The sequence below is a fragment of the Pteropus vampyrus genome, unplaced genomic scaffold (genome assembly GCF_000151845.1).
Source record: "Pteropus vampyrus isolate Shadow unplaced genomic scaffold, Pvam_2.0 Scaffold97, whole genome shotgun sequence".
Lineage (NCBI taxonomy): Eukaryota > Metazoa > Chordata > Mammalia > Chiroptera > Pteropodidae > Pteropus > Pteropus vampyrus.
In genome coordinates, this window is record NW_011888878.1 from 484,287 (window position 1) to 490,302 (window position 6,016).

Below are 6,016 nucleotides of genomic sequence, written 5' to 3' on the forward strand. Positions count from 1 at the left end.
GACCTGGGCTTCCCCTCAGCGGTCCGCCCTGGGTCCAGCTCCCCGCGCCACCCGCCCTGTTCCCGTGGGGCACCTGCCTGGGACCGCGCCTCGGGTACCCCCGCCCTCCACCCCGGGGCGGGAGATTTGGATGCGGACATTTGGGCAATGGGGAGCATCAGTGGGATAAACTCCCAAAGAAGCCAGAGGTTAGGGAACCTTAAAACAACAACAACAAAACAACAACAACAACAGAAAAAACACGAACAAACAAAAACCCACATCGTTCTAGTTATAATCATTCACCTGAACTGCTTTAATGACGCATAAAGTTTAATTCCACTTTTTCACCTAGAATCTGAATCAGCCCCTGGAAGCATTTCTTAGTATTCTCACAATGTTTTTGTGGTTTTGACAGAAAAATAATGAATTTTCAGAGTATTATTTAGATTTTTGGAGCCCTCTGCATCAATTAGATATTTAAGTTTCTGTTAATCTTCACACAAACTCAGTGAAGTAGGTGTTATGTCCTTATTTTTACAGATATGGAAACTGAGGCACAGAAAAGTTGAATTATTTGTCTATGGTCATATTATGTACATGGAGAAGAATTTGAACTATACGGTTTGGTTAACAATTGAATTTCCCACCGGCAAGGCCATGACAACTCTGGTACACTGGTGCCCGAAAAAGGTTAGTAACCGGTTGGGTAATGTACTTGTTTAGGCTAATCTGTTTCACAAATCATGAAAGGGTGAATCTGTCATTTTTCTAGGAAGTTGAGAAATAGCTCTCTAATGTGATCAAATCCTTCTCTCCCTATCCCTTCCACCCAGCCCAAACACACCAGGAAAGCAGTAAGTAGTATAATTCTCTGCAAAAAGTGTTGCTCAGTAAATGCTGAATGGAAGCCAAACGGAAAGTTGACAGCATCAGTTTTTTAAAAAAATAGAATGGATGTTTAAGAATAAGTAATTTATTGCAAAGGTGGGTTGCTAATCTCAAATTATATCACTATTTCCTCAAATGTAGGCCTGGACCTCCTACTTCAGAATCACTTGGGGCACTTGTTAAAATGCAAATTTATGGTTCTAAGCTCAGACCTTCTGAATAAGAATCTTAAGGGTAGAACCCAAGAATCAGCATTTTAAATATCTTCCTCCAGGAGACTCTCTCGAATCCTTCCCCTTCTCCCCAACCCCACCATAGCATGGAGACCACTAATTTACTTGGGGAGACCTCCTGGTTACTTGGCATTACAAACTTCCTTTTCAGGAAGTGGAAACTTGGGGACAGTGGTGCAATAAATGAGTTTCCACTTATTCAAACCCTGTAGACTTTGAAGAGTTGGAACTCTTTAAGGAATGTAAAGACTATACTGGAAATGTACCTACCTGGGAAGAGGGGAAACAGAGAGTGATAGTTCCAGATCTGAATTGCTCCTTTCCATATCAATAAGTGGACCTAGAAGAATAAGGATTCCATCTTTGACCCGGGAATCCTCCTACCGTCAGTGTTCCTTAACCACCTGCTGCTTGAAGCCCAAGTGTCTAGGCTGGGCTTTCTGCAGGATGTGGTGTGGGAGCCTAAAGGGCAAAGCTAGGAGGAAGAGCTGGGGATAACTAGAAGCCTCCCTTAGGAACAAGGTCTTTTTTCCACACCCAGAGTGTGTAAGTAAAAGCGGTCAACATAGCTTTCTTTCTCATGTTTCATGCATATTTACAGAAACAGAAAGATTATACCTTTTACCACTTTGAATCAAATAAGAACATTTTGAGGTTGCTACAATCTATTCTTACATGTTACCTTAATCCATATTACCAATAGTGACCCACTGCCCAGTTTTCCTGAGGCTTCTCTACATTAATTTCAGTTGGGTATGAGAGCAAGGCCTCTGAAATTTTAATGTGCACACAGATTACCTGGGGGTCTTGCTAAAATGCAGGTCTGACTTAATAGTTTGGGGTGGATCTCTCAGGTGATGCCCAGGCTCTGTACCAACCTTGAATAGTGGGGTGTTTGAACATTCTGGATTGTAAGGCTTTGGAGGTAGTGGATAGACATAGACGTTGTGGTGGGACAAACATTTGAGACTTTAATTTGTTAATTTTTTTTTTCTCTAAAATTTGAACTAGCAGAGTTTCTGAATCCTAAAAGAAAGATTTACATTAAAAAAGACAAGCTATGCTCTACATGAGGACGCATAACTATTAACCATTTAAACCTGTGCTAAATGTGTATATTCAGGATGATTGGTCCTAAATTCATTTTTAATTGGCTTTGGAATGCATTATATAATTTTTTGGCAGGATACCTACCTTCCTAATTATGTTTTGTTTAAGATAATGCTGAAACCAGTTTGCATCCCCTTGAGCACACACACTAATTGATGGTGGGAACAGCTGACCTGGAAATATATTCCAGAGCAGAGGGCAACCTGCTAGCCTGAGACACAAACAGTTCTCACGGACAGTCCATGAAATAGATATACCACATCTGGCTTGACATAGGAACTAGCTAGTTAATTACTACTTAAAATTTTGCCCTCAATTGATAACACACACGATCTGTACTTGAAATTGTTGCCAGTGATCACAACCCTGTCCAAATTTAATCGGAAACTTAGTTTCAAGAGATATTATTCTTGTAGGACTAAAGTAGCTCATTCTTCAGTCAAGAGCTGGAGTCCCAAATTCCACAAATTGCAGGAGCCTGGTGACTAGTTACATCGCCTTACAAAAATCTTTATTGAGATATAATTTACATGTCATAAAATTCATCCATTTAAAGTATACAATTAAATGTTTTTAGTACATTCACAGAGCTGTGCAAATATCATTACAATGTAAGTTTAGAACATTTTCATCACTGATAAAGAAACCTATAGCCATTAGGAGTCACTTCTCATTCTCTCCCTCTTTCCCTCAGCCCTTAGCAACTACTAATCTACTTTCCAACTCTATAAATTGGTCTATCGAGATTTGCCTATATGTGGTCTTTTGTGACTATCTTCTTTCAATTAACATAATGTTTTCATGGCTCTTTCATGTTGTGGCATGTATCGGTTTTTTATTCCTTTTTATTGCCAATTAATATTTCATTTCAGTATATGCATATACCATATTTTGGTTATCCATTTCAAGGATAAACATGTTAATGGACATTTGGATAATTTCTACTTTTTAGCTATGATGAATAATGCTGCAGTGAACATTTGAGTCTAAATTTTTACGTGGATATATGGTTTTCTTTCTCTTGCTATATACTAAGAGTGGAATTGATAGATTGTAATGTTACTCTGTGTTTAACATTTCAAAAACTGTCAGACTGTTTTCCAAAGTGTCTGCATCATTTTGCAATCCCACTAGTATGAGGAATTTTTTTACAGCTTAGCCACTACTTGTTATTGCTTTTTTAATATAGCCATCTTAATGGTTTTGGAGTGGTATCTTCTTGTGGTTTTGATTTGTATTTCCCTAATGACTAAGTGATGTTGAGCATCTTTTCATGTGCTTATTGACCACTTGAATATCTTTTTTAGAGGAATGTCTATTCAAATCCTTTGCCCATATTTTAATTTTTTTTTTATTATTGAGTTTTAAGAGTTCTTTATGTATTCTGGATATAAGTCCCTTATCAGATTTGTATGACATGCTAATCTATGAGATTTGCAAATATATCCTTTCATTCTGTGGGTTGAGTTTCACTTTCTTGGTAGTACTTTTTGATAGCGCAAAAGTTTTAAATTTCTACGTTGTCCAATTTATATTTCTTTTTTTGCTTGTGTTTTTGGTGTCATATCTAAGAAATTGCCTATTCTAAGATCTTAAAGATTTACCCCTATGTTTTCTATTAAGAGTTTTATAGTTTTAGCTCTTACATTTAGGTCTATAATCTATTTTGAGTTGATTTTTGTGGGTGGTGTGAAGTAAAGCTCCAGCTTTCCTCTTTTGTATGTGAATATTGAGTTGTCCCAGCACCATTTATTGAAAAGACTATTGTTTGTCCATTAAATTGTCTTGGCACCTTTGTTGAAAATTAGTTGACTATAATTGTGACAATTCTATTTCTGAACTCAGTTCTATTCCATTGATGTGTATGTCTATTCTAATGCTAGCTTCCACACTATCTCGATTTCTGTAACTTTCTATTTAAGTTTGGAATTGGGAAGTGCGAGTTCTTCAGTTTTGTTCTTTTTTTCAAGATTGTTTTGGCTATTCTGGATCCCTTACAATTCCATATGAATTTTAGTATCAGTTTATTAATTTCTGTTGTAAAGGAAGCTGGAATTTTGGTAGAGATTGCATTGAATTTGTAGATCAATTTGGAGAATATTGACAACAACAAGCTTTCTGATCTATGAACATGGAATGTCTTTTCATTTACTTAGATTTTTTTTTAAAAGACATTATTCCTCTCTTTCAAGTTGTGGATACTTTATTATTTATTTATTTTTTAAAATGATTTTTTATTTTTCAATTACAGTTGACATACAATATTATATTAGTTTCAGGTATACAACATAGTGATTAGACGTTATTATAAATTATGAAGTGATAATCCCATTAAATCTAGTACCTATCTGATACCATACACAGATATTACAACATTATTAACTATATTTCCTATGCTATACTTTACATTTCTGTGACTGTTTTGTAACTACCAATTTGTACTTCTTAATCCTTTCACATTTTTCACCCATCCCCAAACCCCTTCCCATCTGACAACGATGAAAATGTTCTCTGTACCTATGAGTTTGTTTCCGTTTTGTTTGTTCATTTATTTTGTTTTATAGATTCCACATATAAGTGAAATCATATGGCATTTTTCTTTCTTTGTCTGACTTACCCCACTTAGCACAATAGCCTTTAGGTACATCCATGTTGTTGCATTTCAGATTGCAAGTTTTCATTCTTTTTTTTATGGCTAATATTTCATTGTATATGTGTACCACCTCTTCTTTATACATTCATCCATTGATGGAACCCAGCCTGCCTCCATATCTTGTCTATTGTAAATAATGTTGTAATGAACATATTGAGCACATGTCCCTTCAAAGTAAAGTTTTGGGTTTCTTTGCATAAATACCCAGAAGTGGGATTGCTGGATCCTTCTTTGTCTTTTTTTATAGTCTTTGTTTTGAAGTTTATTTTGTCTGGCATAAGTATTACTTCCCTAGTTTTTTGTTTGTTTGTTTCCATTTTTGTAAAATATCTTTTTCCATCCCTTTACTTGCTGTCTGTGTGTGTCTCTTTTGATCTGAAGTGAGTCTCTTGTAGGTAGCATATGCAGAAGTCTTGTTTTTTAATGCATTCAGCCACCCTATGTCTTTTGATTGGAGCATTTAATTCATTAACATTTAAAGTAACTTGATTGATATGTAGTTATTGCCATTTATTATTCATGTTTTTGATCTTTTTTCTTCTTTTTCTTCTTAAAGAAGTTCCTCTAACATTTCTTGTAATTCTAGTTTGGTGTTGATGAACTCCTTCAGCTTTTTCTTCTTTGGGAAGCTCTTTGTCCTTCAATTCTGAATGATAGCTTTGCTGAGTAATCTTGGTTGTGGGTCCTTGCTTTTAATCACTTTGAATATTTCATGCCAGTCCCTTCTGGCCTGTATAGTTTCTGCTGAGAAATAAGCTGACAGTTTTATGGGAGCTCCCTTGTAAGTAAGTTTCTGCTTTCCTCTTGCTGCTTTTAAGATTCTCTCTATGTCTTTAACCTGAGGCATTTTAATTACGATGTGTCTTGATGTGAGTCTCTTTGGGTTCCTTTTGTTTGGGGCTCCCTGTGTTCCCTGAGTTTGTATGTCTATTTCCTTTGCCAGATTAGGGAAGTTTTCAGTCATTAGTTCTTCAAATGGGTTTTCAATTCTTAGCTCTCTTTCTTCTCCTTTTGGTACCTCTATGATGTAAATATTGATACGCTTGATGTTATCCAAGAGGCCTCTTAATCTATCCTCATATTTTTGGATTCTTTTTTCTTCCTGCTGTTCTGATTGGGTATTTTATGCTACCTTCTCTTCCAGATCACT